Source organism: Chlorocebus sabaeus, chromosome 25 (genome assembly GCF_047675955.1).
Source record: "Chlorocebus sabaeus isolate Y175 chromosome 25, mChlSab1.0.hap1, whole genome shotgun sequence".
NCBI classification, from domain to species: Eukaryota; Metazoa; Chordata; class Mammalia; order Primates; family Cercopithecidae; genus Chlorocebus; species Chlorocebus sabaeus.
The window spans coordinates 85,191,740-85,207,417 of NC_132928.1; the positions used below are offsets into that span (position 1 = coordinate 85,191,740).

Sequence of the window (15,678 nt, forward strand, 5' to 3'; positions counted from 1 at the left end):
AAAGAGGCAGCGTTTTGGCAACAGCAGTTTTCGGGGAGGGCTTCCTCTCTGGGGCTGGGACCCAGCCTTGCCTAGGGGACATTCATTTATACACACTTAACCTTGTATACAACGTTACATTCATTTGTGAATAATATATATGATATTTAAAATAGGAAACAATCTAATAATAATTCTTTTAACATTTCAGACTTACTAACCTTCATGGCCTCTGGTCTTCTGAGGAAGCAGTCCGAGGAGCCCGAGTTTTGAAAAGGGAAGCAGTCCTCCAAAGCAGCAATTTCCATAGAAATCACATGTGAGACATAGGTGTCATTTTTAAATTTCTAGTAGCGAAAGAAAAGAGGAATAAACAGGCAAAATTGATTGTAATACTTTAACTCAATATATACAAAATATTATAATTTAAATATATAATCAATATAATATTAATGAAGGATTTTTTGTCGTTCTTTGTTTTTTGGTACTAAATCTTTCAAAGTCACTCTGCGTTTTAAACTTCCAGCACGTACCAATTCAGACCAGCCACATTCTAGGTGCTAAGTAGACCCCTGTGGGCAGTGACTGTCACACTGAAGTGCAGTTTTGAGGGCTCTGGCTCCCCTGACCTCAGGCAGTGAAGGGCCCGAACCCCTCTTTTCTGCTAGAGGTGAGGGAACGCCCTCTTTCTGCTAACATCTCTCCGCAGGCCTAAGGGTGGCAGAGACAGTGCCCAGAGAGAGAAGTAGGCTGCAATAAAGAAGTATCTAGAGGGAGTCTACGATTTCCCACCTGCTCTTGCCAGGGGCCCTGCCTCTTCTATAGATAAGACAGTGAAAAAAGACGAGGCGCCCCGGGAGAAGAAAACCCATGTCTTCAGATTTGTCCACAGCCTTAACCTCAGGACTTTAGATGTGGAGGGAACACCTTCAAGATAAACTTCTCAGTTTGCAATTTGGCTTTGGCCCTAACGGGCAGGCTGTGGTTTTCTGTTTCCTCCTGTGGTGTGGAATTTAAGTGTGTGAGTTGAAGCACTGATCACATGCATGCATGTCTGCATGCACTTCTGTATGGCTCAACACTGTCTAACCAGAGATCCAACTTTACATAAAGGGAAAAGGAAATCAGTGCATACAGGGTGCCATGTGTTTGCCTCGTAACTTGTCATCAACATGTCACTGAATCCTGGCATCCTGTCTGCGCTAGGTGTACATATTACCTATTGCTTCATAGTAAAACTCCCCAAAACTTATTAGATTGAGCTGGTCCACCTTCTAGGCTGGGCTCAGGTGAGCCATTCTTTTGGTCTCAGCCAGGCCCTTTCAGGCACGTGTGGTCAGCTGCTGCTTGACCAGGCAATGCTGCTTCTGAGGGTGAGCTGCCTGTCAACTGTGGCACTTCAGTTTCTCCCCTATAGTATCTCATCCTCTAGCAGGCTGACAGGGACTTGTTATCGTGGAGATGACAGGGTTCTGAAATAAAAAGCAGAAGCATCCAAGAACTTTTGTGCCTCGGCCCCAAACTGGCACGTGGTCATATTCACAGCTTTCTACTGGCCAGGGCAAATCAGGCCAGTGAGATTCAAGGTTTGGGAAAGAGATTCTGCCTCTCAATGAAAGCAGCTATAAAAGCATATCACAAAGGGCATAAATACAGGAAGGGATGAAGAATTGCTGTCATTTTTGCAATCAGTGTCATGCCTTTTCTTGCAGATGAGGTTTACATAACTTTCCAAGACAAGGAAATTGTCCAAAGCCTCACAGCTACTAAGAGGCTGGGCTGGGCCTCAGGATTAACTTTTCCTGACTCCAAAGCCCATGCACCTCTGTAAGCCACACAAATCAAGCAGCTTCTCTAAACCTTTGAAGTCCTGGAAAGTAATCTTCTGCAATAGAAGTAAGAATCCTGTGAGATTCTGATCCATCTAGTACTCTTCACCATTTGGAACAGTTGCCTCCAGAGAATGCTTCTGAAGCATCTTGGAACAACTTGAAATAATTTGAGGAAATGGTTTATTTCCTAATTTAGGAAACCAACGTTCGATATATATTTTTTATTTAAAAGCAGAGATGATGCCCTCCACATGAACACAAATTCTATTCATCCCTTTTTGTTGTTTGTAGGCTATTTTCAACAAAGACTAAATCAAACCACTGTGTCTGAAATAACCTCTTACTCTGAAAGCAAGTGACATAAAAATAGAGCTGCTGAGAAAAATTTCTTCCTGCTGCCATTTAACAAAACAGCTGAATACAATTTGAAGCCATCCTTTGATTTTTTTTTTTTTTTTTTTTTTTTGAGACAGAGTCTCACTCTAGTCGCCCAGGCTGGAGTGCAGTGGCGCGATCTTGTCTCACTGCAAGCTCTGCCTCCCGGGTTCACGCCATTCTCCTGCCTCAGCCTCCCGAGTAGCTGGGACCACAGGCGCCGCCACCACGCCTGGCTAAGTTTTTTGTATTTTTAGTAGAGATGCGGTTTCATCATGTTAGCCAGGATGGTCTCCATCTCCTGACCTTGTGATCAGCCCGCGTCAGCCTCTCAAAGTGCTGGGATGACAGGCGTGAGCCACCACGCCCGGCCCATCCTTTGATTTTTAACAAGGGAAGGTTGTTTTCCAAGACCTCAAATAGATCATGTGAGTGTCAGGGCTACTGTATTGGCTCAGAAGGTGGACCAGATCCTCTGGAGATGGAGTGGTGAGAGCGCCTGCACCAGCAGGTGAAGGCCTTAGGTCCACAGGTGACATTCATTCACCAGGTGTGGTGTTTTAGGGTCCTGATGTTGATGACAAAAGTTATGTGTATATTACTAAAAGTAAATTGTAGAACATAACAAATAATCATATATAAACCAAAAATGTCGACAACTACAATTATTATTATGCATCATTATTCTAAGTATTTTTACCACAATTAGAAGTAGTAGCCGTTGTTGCTGCTGCCACTGCTGTTGTAGGAATGGTGATGAAAACATGGAATAAAGCTCTGCTGCCTCATCATGCTGCTGCTCCTGTGGCTGCAGATTTGCTGGTTCTGTGCAGACTTTGGACTTCTGTTGTGAAGCTGTAACTTAAGAGACTTTCAGTGCTCTGCTGCGGCAGGAAAAACGTTTGAGTCAAGACAGAACAACAATTCTGTGAATTTGAAGGTGGAGGCTAGGATGGGTCTGGGGTGCAGTTGAAGGGGAAGAAGCACACATCACTGAATGAAGGGGTGGAAGCCTATGGCGAATGGCAGGGCTTGGCCGTGAAGCAAATCAGATGTGGATTTTAGGACTGGTTACTCAGTGAAACGGACACACCTGCAAAGCGGGAAATGGAGGACAAATAAACAGGTGATGTGTCCAGCAGCAGACAGGAGGGTCTTCTAAGAACACACCTGCTCCTTCCCCCAGAACTTCTTCCTACAGCTCCAGCAGACATTCTCGTGTAGAAAACCACCATGTGATTTCACCACGTTCTGACTCCACGTTCTGACTGGTACAGTATCCTTTTCTCCATTCTCTTATCTTCCCCTTCCTCATTCCATTATTGCACATAAAGCATCTGGGGTAGGCACACAAGCATATTGCTGTTTTTGTGTGCTTGTTTGTACTAAACGACACGTGTTGATCAGCAGCCAGATGAGATGGGGCAGAAAAATACTGGCCCTGTGAAGACTGTTTCTCTACCAGTGGCTAGTCATTCGGCTCTTATCTCTGTATTTCAGGACTTTAACAACGATAACAAAAAAAAAAAATACCCTTGCATAGATTGTTCGATTGGTGAATTTTAATGTTTTTAATATAGCATTGTAACACCAAAAACAATTTCATAACTTTTTTATCTACATAGTTGCTACACATAGGGCGAATCTGTTCATACACAGGACTAAATGACATTTGAAAGAAAAGAATGAACCTCAAATACTTTTCCCTTCAAATCCAGTGTCTGATTGTTTAAATATACATTTTACATGTAATGAAAAAAATATGTAAAAATTAAAATGTACGGTTTATCTCACCATCCAGTATATCAGTTGGACCACAAGTGAGGAAAAAGGGGCATCTGTCTGCAGGAAGTTCTGGATTCTCCTGGGAGCCCCAGAACCACTTGCACCTCCCAAGCGGACCCCGTCCTTGGCCTGTTGCCACTGGCAGGGCATCGTGGTGAGGTTTCCATATCTTGGCCCAGGAGGCACAGGGAGGGTAGGAGGTTGTCTGTCTCACAACCAGGCCAACATCCCTGACCAGGGCCCTCTGGAAGAAGATTCCCAAGGTCCCCGTCAGCTTTCAGAAGGGTTATGCCATTCTAGAGAAATTATAAATGTTCTTGGGGGTTGACCCGTCGGTGAGCTGGGCATCCCTGTGCTCGTGGTAGCTGGAGCAGGCAGGAGCCCCATCCTCCTGGGCGCAGCCGCCACGGCTGCAGACCCAGGCATCGCTGAACTCTGGAGGGCCCAGGGAGGTCCCCCTCACCCCCACAGGCTCAGAAGTGCTGCTCCCACTGTCTGGCTTCTCCTCACTGTTGGCATCCACTCCAATCACAGAGAAAAGGGGAGTCTGGGCCCATGCACCTATCAACCCACCACCTAGGTATTAAGCCCAGCATGCATTAGCCATCTCCTCTTTGACTTTTAACGTGAAATTCTTATAATCATTTTATGTTATCAATGACCAGTCATAGGTTTTAAAATGCTGGCTGTTACTTGCATATAATAACAATGACATTTTTATTAATAAAACAAAACACGGAATACTTTTATTATAAAGATTATATTCTTAAATGACCACAATGATCACCGTACAGTCATTTATAAAATGACACCATCTATCACAAATAACAGTAAAAATTATATATTGTGATAGAGTTGAGGAGAGAGTTCTCAGCAAACTTTTTTTTTCAAAGAACACATTAGTTGCATGTAAAAGTTGCCTGTAAAATTGCTTCTGGATTTGTGTAAATGGCTTTTTCATTCTAGTATGCTCCTCTTTTCTTCAGATGTGTCGATTAAGCTCACAGATTTTATCATCAGTCTCTTGTGTCTTGTTCATTTAATGGTAAATTTTTCCCATCATTATTCATAATTACGTAAATACCTGGGACTTACAATACTTCGAATAGTCTGAGGTGAAAGCCAACGTGAGGATGAACTTGATCTGCATTATCTGTTTCCTGAGAGGCCTTGGGAGCTTCACCCTCAGCCCCAGCCACCCATGGCTGTCACTTCTCATAGGGAGGGCTGAGATGTGCATTAAATTGATCAGTTTTCAATGTATCATGTAAGACCCAATAGTCCTTTGCACTGTGATCCACCTAGAGATACGCTCTCTGCTTATGTTCTTCTATATTGTTTCTCCCAGCTCAGTACCATATTATTGCAAATCCTGGGATTCGTAGTGAAGTTGCCAGATTCATGAAGTAAAAAATAGGACAGAAAATGAACTTTAAAATTTAAATAAATAAATGATAATGACTTTTGGGTGCACATACATGTCTTTGACAATGATCAGCAGTTAGAGTCTGAGAGATAAATTTCCAAAAGAAATAATGAAAATAAATACACTTTAGCTGTCAATTCTAATCCGCAGGATTGTGATCCTTTCTTGTGTAGTCTCAACACCAATGACCTCAAGAGACTTGTTGGAGGGACTCCATCTGGTGATTCAGCAGATAAAGTATTTTTCAGCATGTGATGGTTATTTGTAGAGAGAAGGGTGTGAAATATGTGGAGTGAGCTAAATATATCTTAGGGTAAGAGAATAAAACATCAGATTTCCGATTTTATCTCTTTTCGTTATATGGCTTACATGTGTTTTATTAACAAAATTATGTGGACATGTAGTTTATAAATAATTGCACATATATTGATAGTCCAAGTCCAAGTATTCTTTTACTGGAGCTATACTCCTCCAAAGAGAGACCATTAAGCCTTTAAATCGATGATATCCTGGCTCTTTTCCTGGTGTTATCACGACAGCAAAACCAAGTTGTGCTGAGGGTAAAGGTGCATGTTCGTGGAACTGTCCGTTGTTTGGTTCTGGAAGTGTGTTCCTTTACTAAGATTTTGAAGAATTATTAACAATCATTTCAACAGATAAGGTTGAAATGATTAGCTCATACATATGAGGTTGTTTTAGAGAAATTTTCTACCTTAACCATTAATTTCTGAGTAAGAGGCGAAAATACTAATTGTCACCATTTCTGCATTGAGATATCTACATCTATCTAATCTATCATCTATTGCTCCATATATACATGGGATGGTACTGTGATAAGTGACCTTTAAAATATAATTTTGACAGCTGTCATCTCAGAAAAAAACTGAGTGGTGTGGAATGGTTTTCTAATTTTTTGTGTCATTAAGTTGACTTGTTCTAATCACTAGATTAATTTGATAAAACAATTATGCCTGCATCTTGGCCAATAACATTAGAGAGTAATTTCAAAATTGCTCAGTGAAATTATGCCAGGTGTTCTGATATTACAGGTGTCCTAACAAAACTAGAGGGAAATTACCTTTATTATTGGAGAAATAAGTGTTTTCAAAGCAAAAGAGGGGATCTGTCTATTAGGTGGAATCTCAAGAAAAGGACCAACATTTGATCATTTTGATGCAACTTTATGGTTGTCATAAAGTGATTACAACTAGTGTTATTCTATTGACAATTCACAGCTGGACATTGGGAATCCTCTGTTGAGACGTAGAAAATTTATTTTTGAGATGGAAACTAAACTGTAAGAGAGCCAGAGCCATTTTTATGTGATACAGCTAATAGGGTTTGGTAAGCACAGTAATGCCCTCCAAAGGTGCCCCTGTTCTAATTCTCAGATACAGCAAATATACACTTCATGGCAATGGGTATAAGAAGCTGCACATGGGATCAAAATTGCTAATTTATTGGCAAAAAATAAGGATACTATCCTGAATTACTATGGTAGGTTCAAACGTCTAATCACAAAGATTCAAAATGTGAGAGACAAAGAATTAAAAGCATTGAAAGGTCAGCATGTCAGAAAGACAACTAGATATTATTTTTTCAATTGTTTTGGTGATTCTTTTCCTATTAGCATAAATTTTATTCAGTTGCACTGTGCACATATGATTGGGTCTTTTTTTTATTTGTAGCATCAATGTGATAAATATAAAATGAGAATGCAGAACAAAGATACAATTTCTAGGCCGGGCACAGTGGCTCACGCCTGTAATCCCAGCACTTTGGGAGGCCGAGACGGGCGGACCACGAGGTCAGGAGATCAAGACCATCCTGGCTAACACGGTGAAACCCCGTCTCTACTAAAAAATACAAAAAAAAAACTAGCCGGGTGAGGTGGCGGGCGCCTATAGTCCCAGCTACTATAGCGCCTATAGTCCAGCTACTCCTGGCTGAGGCAGGAGAATGGCGTAAACTCAGGAGGTGGAGCTTGCAGTGAGCTGAGATCCGGCCACTGCACTCCAGCCTGGGTGACAGAGCGAGACTCCGTCTCAAAAAAAAAAAAAAGATACGATTTCTAAAGAGGGATGCCCAGGTACCATGGGTAACTATACCCAGGAATAGATAGATACATAGTGTGCATCTTATAAGAAATGTGTTGGTATTTCACATACTAATTGGTGTAGAAAATAATGCAGAGGCTGGATTATCAATATTTATATGAGATAGGGCTTATCAAGATTAAGAGGGTAAAACAATAAAAGTGATTTGTGATAATTTTCACTAATGCAGAATTAACAATGATGATGTGAGATCTTTTGGGATTTTTCTGATGTACAAAGCCAATTTCTGGCCAGGTGAGGTAGCTCACACCTGTAATTCTAGTGCTTTGGGGGGCCAAGGTAGGAGAATCACTTTAGGCCAAGAGCTCAAGACAAGCCTGGCAGCATCGCGAGACTCCAACACCACTACAATTAGCTTCACCTGGAATCCTGGCTGTTTGGGAGACGAGGCAGGAGGCCACTTGAGCCCAGGGGGCCCAGAATGCAATGCGTTATTATTGTACCACTGCACTTCAGCCAGGGTGACAGACCAAGACCCCGTCTTGGGAAGAAAAAAAAAAAAGTAAAACATGAAAAATACATAAAGTTCATTATTAAGAACACTTTATTTTCAAGCTGGGACAATGACTGGACATTGCAGTCCCAGTCAACACCTTTCTCCTTTTCTTCTTCATCTTCACACTCTTGGATCACAGGCCAAAGCACACAGACCTGATCACCTGTCACTTGACTTTTGTTCACTCAATGACGCACCCCACTCTAGTGGATTTTTTTCTCTTTAGACAGTGTTTGAGTCACTGCATTTTTGGGAGGACCTCAAATGTCAAGCACTATTCTACATGAACAAGGTGATGAGGGGTCTGGCCATCACCACCACCTGCCTCCTGAACATGCTCCAGGCCATGACCGTCAGCCCTCGCATCTTGTGGTAGGTGAGACTTAAACAAAAACATAAATTATCTTCCAGTAGTAGCATGATCATCTGCACTGTAGCTTGTTTCAGTGTGACCCAGACCAATTCAATTTACTGAGTGTCAGTGACTTCTGCTCACTTTCTCCAATGAGCTCCATTCTCAGGGGACTGTTTTTTATTCTAATATTATTTCAGAATATTTTCTTTGTAGGAATCATGCTGCTCTCCAGTATGTACATGGTCATTCTCTTGTTCAGGCATGAGAGGTGATACCGGAGCCTTTGCAACACCAGCCATTCCCCAAGAGCCTCCCCAGAGAAAAGGGCCACGCAGACCAGCCTGTGTCTTCTGGTGAGTTGCTCTGTGGTCATGTACTCAGTGGACATTATTACTTCATCCTCCTTAACCACGCGATGGGTTCCTGGCCCAGTCATCCGGGATGTCCAGATGCCTGTGGTCTCTCTCTGTGCCACTGTCTGTCTTTTGGTACAAATCAGTCCTGACGGAAGAATCATCAATATTCTAAAAAATATTTCTATCAAAGCGCCCCACCCATTTTTAACAAGATTGTACTGGGACAAAAATCTTCTGAAGAGAAATAGATTTTTTTGCCACCAGTTAAACTATGCAAATAGTACAGGATTTGTTAACTGACTTAAATGCAATCAATTAAATAGCAATTGCATTATATTTAAATAGTTTACTTGATGCTGCCAAAGTCTAATTTCTTTAGTTCAGTGTCCATCAGGGTTTGATATTTCCAAATCAAGTCTCTGACACTTTCTTTTTCTTTTTTTTTTTTGAGATGGCGTCTCGCTCTGTTGCCCAGGCTGGAGTGCAGTGGCGTGATCTCTGCTCACTGCAACCTCCACCTCCTGGGTTCAAGTGATTCTCCTGCCTCAGCCTCCTGAGTAGCTGGAATTAAAAGCGCACACCACCACGTCTGGCTAATTTATGTATTTTTAGTAGAGACGGGTTTCACCATGTTGGTCAGGCTGGTCTTGATCTCGACCTCGTGATCCACCTGCCTCAGCCTCCCAAAGTGCTGGGATTACAAGTGTGAGCCACCGAGTCTGGCCACACTTTCATTTTTAATCTTATACACAAAACATTATTTTTTCTTCTTGAAGTACACTTTTAAAAAGCTCCTATTGGTAAACAAATCACTCAGGGTTTTAAAAATATATTTTAATTTACCCTTTTTTGTTAAAGGTATTTTAGCCTAGTATCTACTTCTAGCTTTAATAAATAATTTCTCTTAGTGCCATTCCTATTTATGTTTTGAGATTTACAAAAGCTGTAGAAATTTTGCTCTCATCATTACACTGATTTTTAGTATTTTTCTTCTCTTTGGTGTTATCCAGCTTATTTCTTTTAAGTAATTTTTTTTTTTCACTTTTTGACAGACTGCATTTCTGAATTCAAGGATTTATGTCTGGTTTTCGTGTAGAAACTTACAAACCACCAACTCTTAAAGGCATTATTCAAATTATTTTAATATATCCCATAAAAAAAGAGATTTGTCCTATTCCTTCTCATTCTAGCATTCTAGTCTTCATAGATATATGTATTTGTTTTACGTTTTCTTTTTTTGAGATGGAGTCTTGGAGTGTCACCTGGGCTGGAGTGCAATGGTGCAATCTTGGCTCACTGCAACCTCCGCCTCACAGGTTCAAGTGATTCTCCTGCCTCAGCCTCTGTAGTAGCTAGGATTGCAGGCGCCCAACACCACACCCGGCTAATTTTTCGTAGAGACAGGGTTTCACTATGTTGGCCAGGCTGGTCTTGAACTCCTGACCTCATGATCCGCCTGCCTTGGCCTCCCAAAGTGCTGGGATTACAGGCATGAGCCACCATGCCTGACTGTTTTCCTTCCTTCCTTCCTTCCTTCCTTCCTTCCTTCCTTCCTTCCTTCCTTCCTTCCTTCCTAAACAAATATTTTAGTCTTATTTGTAAATCATTTACACATATTCTTATGAAGAAAAATAAATTTCAGAAAGGAATCTTGGGACCATGATAGTTAAAATATACATATATATATATGTGTCTGATCATTAGCCACTGAAGACAAGGCAAGAGGCTTAGCAGTCATTTCTGGGGGTTAGTGTATCTCCCCTTGCAGGGGACAATTGAGAGGAATCCAAGCTGCTGCCTCATTTTCCCTCAGTTTTCACCTTCTGAACACAATATGGGAGAAGGGGATTTTCTAATGCTTTCCCCTAGAAACATTTCAAGAGGTACAGCAAAGGCTTATGATAACACTGAACCTGCTCTTTACTAGAAATTTGGCAAGATTGCAATCTCTGAACCAACCTAGTAGAAGAGTTAGCCCAATTCCTATTCACAGGTACTTCTAAGAGGAGGAGGGATTGCTGCATTCATCACACCCCCTTCCCACTTGCTCTGTTCTCCCACCAAGGACCCAGAATGGAGCTCTTGATATCATCTGATCTAGTCCCTCCCCACTCCCACCCAGCCTCATTTCACAAGTGAACCTTCCTCCCACCCCACACCCAGACAGTCTGTAACAGTTGGCCCTGGCAGCTCCTGAGGACTGCTGGGATGACGACACAGCATTTTTGCATCAGCATCGTACTCACAGGGAATCGGAGCTCAGCCAGGAGAGGTCCAAGAATGACAGAACTATGAGCACCCCTACCAAAACTCAGCTCTGCAGAGCCAAATAAACAATTCCATCTGACAGGCCAACTCCTAACACCTGATCCCAGACAGTCATCATTAGAGGCCACAGCAGATGAAGCTCCTACTTACACTGAACTATTACCAATTCCCAGTAACAGTGGGGAAAGGAGAGACATGACGCGGTAGACCCTATCAGAAATGGCAGTTGATGACAACAGTTAGCCTAGATCATTGGGTCCTCCCCAACAAGCATCCTCAAGAATGATAAGCAGAGAGCTCTGTAGCTGGATGTACAGCCCTTCAATTATGAAGGGACGCAGAGAAAACAAGCTGTGTTTTCCTATGATTATGTAGGAACTAGAACAGCTTCTGAAAGGCCTTACCACTTAGGGTCATCAGCCTACCCGCTTGGTAGGTGCATTTGGGGAGAGGGACTCACATCACATCCAGAGGGGGGAACTGTCTAGGCAGACACTCACAGGGCAGCCCATCCCACTGTCACTGGGGCAGGCTAAACACGGTTAGGAGGGTGGACAGATCCCGGGCATCAGCCACCCCACAGGCGTCGCTCTGGCCCTAACACAGAAGGCGAAATGCAGGGTGCTCCAAGTGTTCTCTGACATGGCACCTCATTCACCCTGAGGGCCCTGGCTTTTCTTCCACATGTTCAGGGCCTCCAGAAAGTGCTCTGCAGCCTGCCAGTGAGCCCCAGATTGATGCAGCTGATGCCCAGGTTACAGTGGGACTGGATACAGCCAGGCTGGAGCTCAAGGGCCTGGCGGTATGCAGTTACTGCTTCTTCACTCTGGTTTCCATTCCACAGCAAATAGTCATTGGGACGAACACTGAGGGTAGCTGTGAAGCAGTTCATGGCCTTGTCATGCTCTCCACTCAGGTTGAAAAGGACCTGCAAGCCACACTGCACACTGGGGTCAATGGATATAGGGTCCAGTTGCACAGTTGCTAGGAAGAGCTCCTTCATTTCAAGAAACAGGGAGTCAGACAACAGAGATCCCAAGATATGCTTGCTGGTGCCCAGTCCTGCCCCACCAGCCCCTTCTTCAGCAGGTGTCACCAGATAGGCACAGGCTGGTGTGTAGCAGGGTTTCACAGGCCTGCTGCTGCAGGGGCTCGTTGGTAAAGCTTGCAGCCAGCGCCATCAGTGCTGTCAGTTATCTGGCTTTAGCTCCAGACACCTCTGCAATGCTCTGATGGCTCACAGTTCTTGTTCATTCTCTACCTGGGTGGTACCCAGGTACTGCCAAGCTTCCATATTCTTAGGATTCTGCTGCATAGCTGCCTCAAAATGCAGCATAGCATTTGGCAGGGACTATTGGGGGAACCTGTCCCTGATAATTCAACATGAGTCCTTTTCTATTTTCCCTAAGTGTTGGCCAGTCTGAGAAATAAAGTGAGAGTACAAAAGAGATAAATTTTAAAGCTGGGTGTCCAGGGCAGGCATCACATGTTGGCAGGTTCCATGATGCCCCCCAAGTCACAAAACCAGCAAGTTTTTATTAGTCATTTTCAAAAGGGGAGGCAGGATACGAAAAGGGTGTGAGTCACGGAGATCACATGCTTCACAAGGTAATAAAATATTACAAGGCAAATGGAGGCAGGGTGAGATCACAGGACCAGGCGAAATTAAAATTGCTAATGAAGTTTCAGGCATGCATTGTCATTGATAACATCTTATCAGGAGACAGGGTTTGAGAGCAGACAACTGGTCTGACCAAAATTTATTAGGTGAGAATTTTCTCATCCTAATAGGCCTGGGAGCGCTACGGGAGACCCGGGTTTATTTCATCCCTTATCTGCAACCATAAAAGACAGACGTTCCCAGAGCGACAATTTTAGAGACCCCCTCCTAGGAACGCATTCTCTTTTTCAGGGCTGTTCCTTGCTGAGAAAAAGAATTCAGCGGTATTTCTCCTATTCGCTTTTGAAAGAAGAGAAATATGGCTCTGTTCCGCCTGACTCTCAGGCAGCCTGACCTAATGGTTATCTCCCTTGTTCCCTGAACACCGATCGCTGTTATCCTGTTCTTTTTTCAAGATGCCCAGATTTCCTATTGTTTAAACAATTTGTGCAGTTAACACAATTATCACAGGGTCCTGAGGCGACATACATCCTCAGCTTACAAAGATGACAGGATTAAGAGATTGAAGTAAAGACAGGCACAGGAAATCACAAGAATATTGATTAGGGAAGTGATAAATATCCATGAAATCTTCACAATTTATGTTCAGAGATTACAGTAAAGAGAGGTATAAGAAATTATAAAAGTATTAATTTGGGGAACTAATAAGTGTCCATGAAATCTTCACAATTTATGTTCTTCTGCTGTGGCTTCAGCTGGTCCCTCCGTTTGGGGTCCCTGACTTCCCACAACAAGGCCAGCTCCTGAAGTCACTGCAGCCCTTCTTTGAAAGGCTGAGGGTGATCACGTGGGGGGTTCTCCTCCTCCAACTGGTACCCCTTATCAAAGGAAGCTGATGTGAGGTCATCATAGTCAGAAAGCCAGGGGTGAGCGTCAGCATCTCGTTTTGCCATCTCCTCCAACTCCGCCTGCAACTCTATAGCTGACTTGGCGCGTTCAAACTCCCTATCAAGGGCAGTTGTGTTTACTGGTCTTGTGAATGGTCAACCCAGGCATCTGATGTACTCAGAATTAGCCAATTTGGAGTCATCCCCTTTGGCCACAAAGTCATTGGCCATGTGCTGCAGATCCTTCTCAGGATGACATTCATGGTCCAACAATCAGCAGCTGCTGCTCCCTTAGGCTCTCCCAACCACAGCTTCTCCCCTGATTGCTCCAAATATGCCTCTGCCCAATAGGTGGGGAAAACAGCCAAGGGGTCTGTAACTTCAGAAATGAATGAATGGGACCAGTCTGTCTCATTACAATCCTGAATTACATCCACAGCATCTCCAGCTGCAAGACACTCTGGGCCCAGTTCTCAGACAAGGCCAAGTCGGCCATACCAGGGGCTCTCTGGGGAGGCTGGAGGAAGTTTGACTGTTCAATCTGCTGCATCTCAGCCAGTTCATCCATCGTGAATGTCTGAGGGGCATGGGATACAAGGGGTACATGGTGGTCCTGCAGGAATTCAACCACCAACTCATCTTCAGAAGCTACTCCCAAAGGCTTGGAGACTGCCTCAGAGGCTAGGGCTCCGGGCAGGGATGGGGGGCGGGGGCCAGGCCTTAGACCTTCTGCTGAGGTCGGGGGCTGTTTTCTCTTTTTACTGTATTTAACTACATTAATCATGCTCAGTATTTCGGTTCACTAATCTCATCAGCTGAGACTAATTTAATATTTAACTCATACGTTGTATGTTAAGTAGGTTGTTTGTATTTGGCTTTTTCAAATATGGCTTGTCAAGCTTGTAGTCTTTTGCTCTGTAATATATATATATATATATATTTCCTGTTTTTCTCATTGTGTTGACTTAAACATTTAAAAAATAAGTCCTATAACTGTGTGTAACATAAGTTTTAACTTTCTTTTCACTTATGGGAGATATTACATTTCAGACATCTGCCGTTTGTGTCTGTTTTTTAAATTTGCTTTATGGCAAGTTGGGCAACCCACATGGATTTGGCAACTCTGACCACCCATATCTAACAGGAGCGCTTACTTCTCAGTTGATTATTTTCCTAAATGATTTCTTTCGTTTGCTTCTCTAGTTGGAAAATTCTCATATTTTACTTTCACTTTCAATGCTATACAGTCGTTTAAAGATTCTTGTAACTTTCTGAGGATTTTAGCTTTCTACATTTAAAATGTGTAGAATCTATAGTATTTTTCCAAGCACAAATGTCAACAGTGTACACATGAAATATATTTTACACAATTTTTTTTTGTAATAGACAATAAATCTCAAGTTACTTTATATAGAACATATCCTTTCCTCAACATACTGTAAAGTAATAATTTGTAGAGTTTAACTTTAATACTAGGGAACTGATTTTACATTTAGCACAAATTTCTGAAATAAATGTACTCTACGTCAGAGAATAGTACCTATATATGGCCAAAACTACTGATTTTCTACACCATTGAGAACATATTGGCAGAATTATTTACCTGAATTCAGATTTTTGGCTTAATCACCATGCTTCCTCATGAGCACTTCCCTGAATCCATGAAAAGAATCTGAGTCTTCCATTTGAACTACAAATTTAAATATTTCAATGCAATTTTCATGTGGTGAGATAGTACTTGCTGGTAACATTTTAGTCAATAATTTCTATTGTTATTTACAATGTTCAGAAAATATGACCTGCTGGGTTTCTGGGATAATAAATTCAATGACATATTTTAGGCCTAAAACTTTACCACCTAAAATACTCATATCTAATATTTGAAAATAATGGGCATCCTTTGTTTACTGGCAAAAACAGCTGCCATTTATTCCTATGCCTAATTAGTATAACTTACTAACAAAGTTAACATTATTTATGTTCATTTAGTTGTGGGACACCAAAAAGTTAATTTCTATAATGACCTTAATGTTACCTAATATGAATGAAAATGTGACAGAGGCTAGGAGATGGAGTGAATAAAAAGAGGGGAAATGTTCTTCGACGTGTACCAAGTTTCAATTAGGAGAAATAAGATTTAGTGATCAATTGCACAGAATGGTGACTATAATAAATAATGTG

General features: G+C 42.3%; 1 protein-coding gene and 1 pseudogene across 1 annotated transcript in view; both read right to left on the reverse strand.

Annotated features, from left to right (window-relative positions):
• The window catches only part of LOC140710301 (endogenous retrovirus group K member 8 Gag polyprotein-like), a 393,717-nt gene that overhangs the window by 166,696 nt on the left and 211,343 nt on the right, over positions 1–15,678 (reverse strand).
• Positions 11,398–15,627, reverse strand: LOC103230922 (peroxisomal targeting signal 1 receptor-like; annotated as a pseudogene).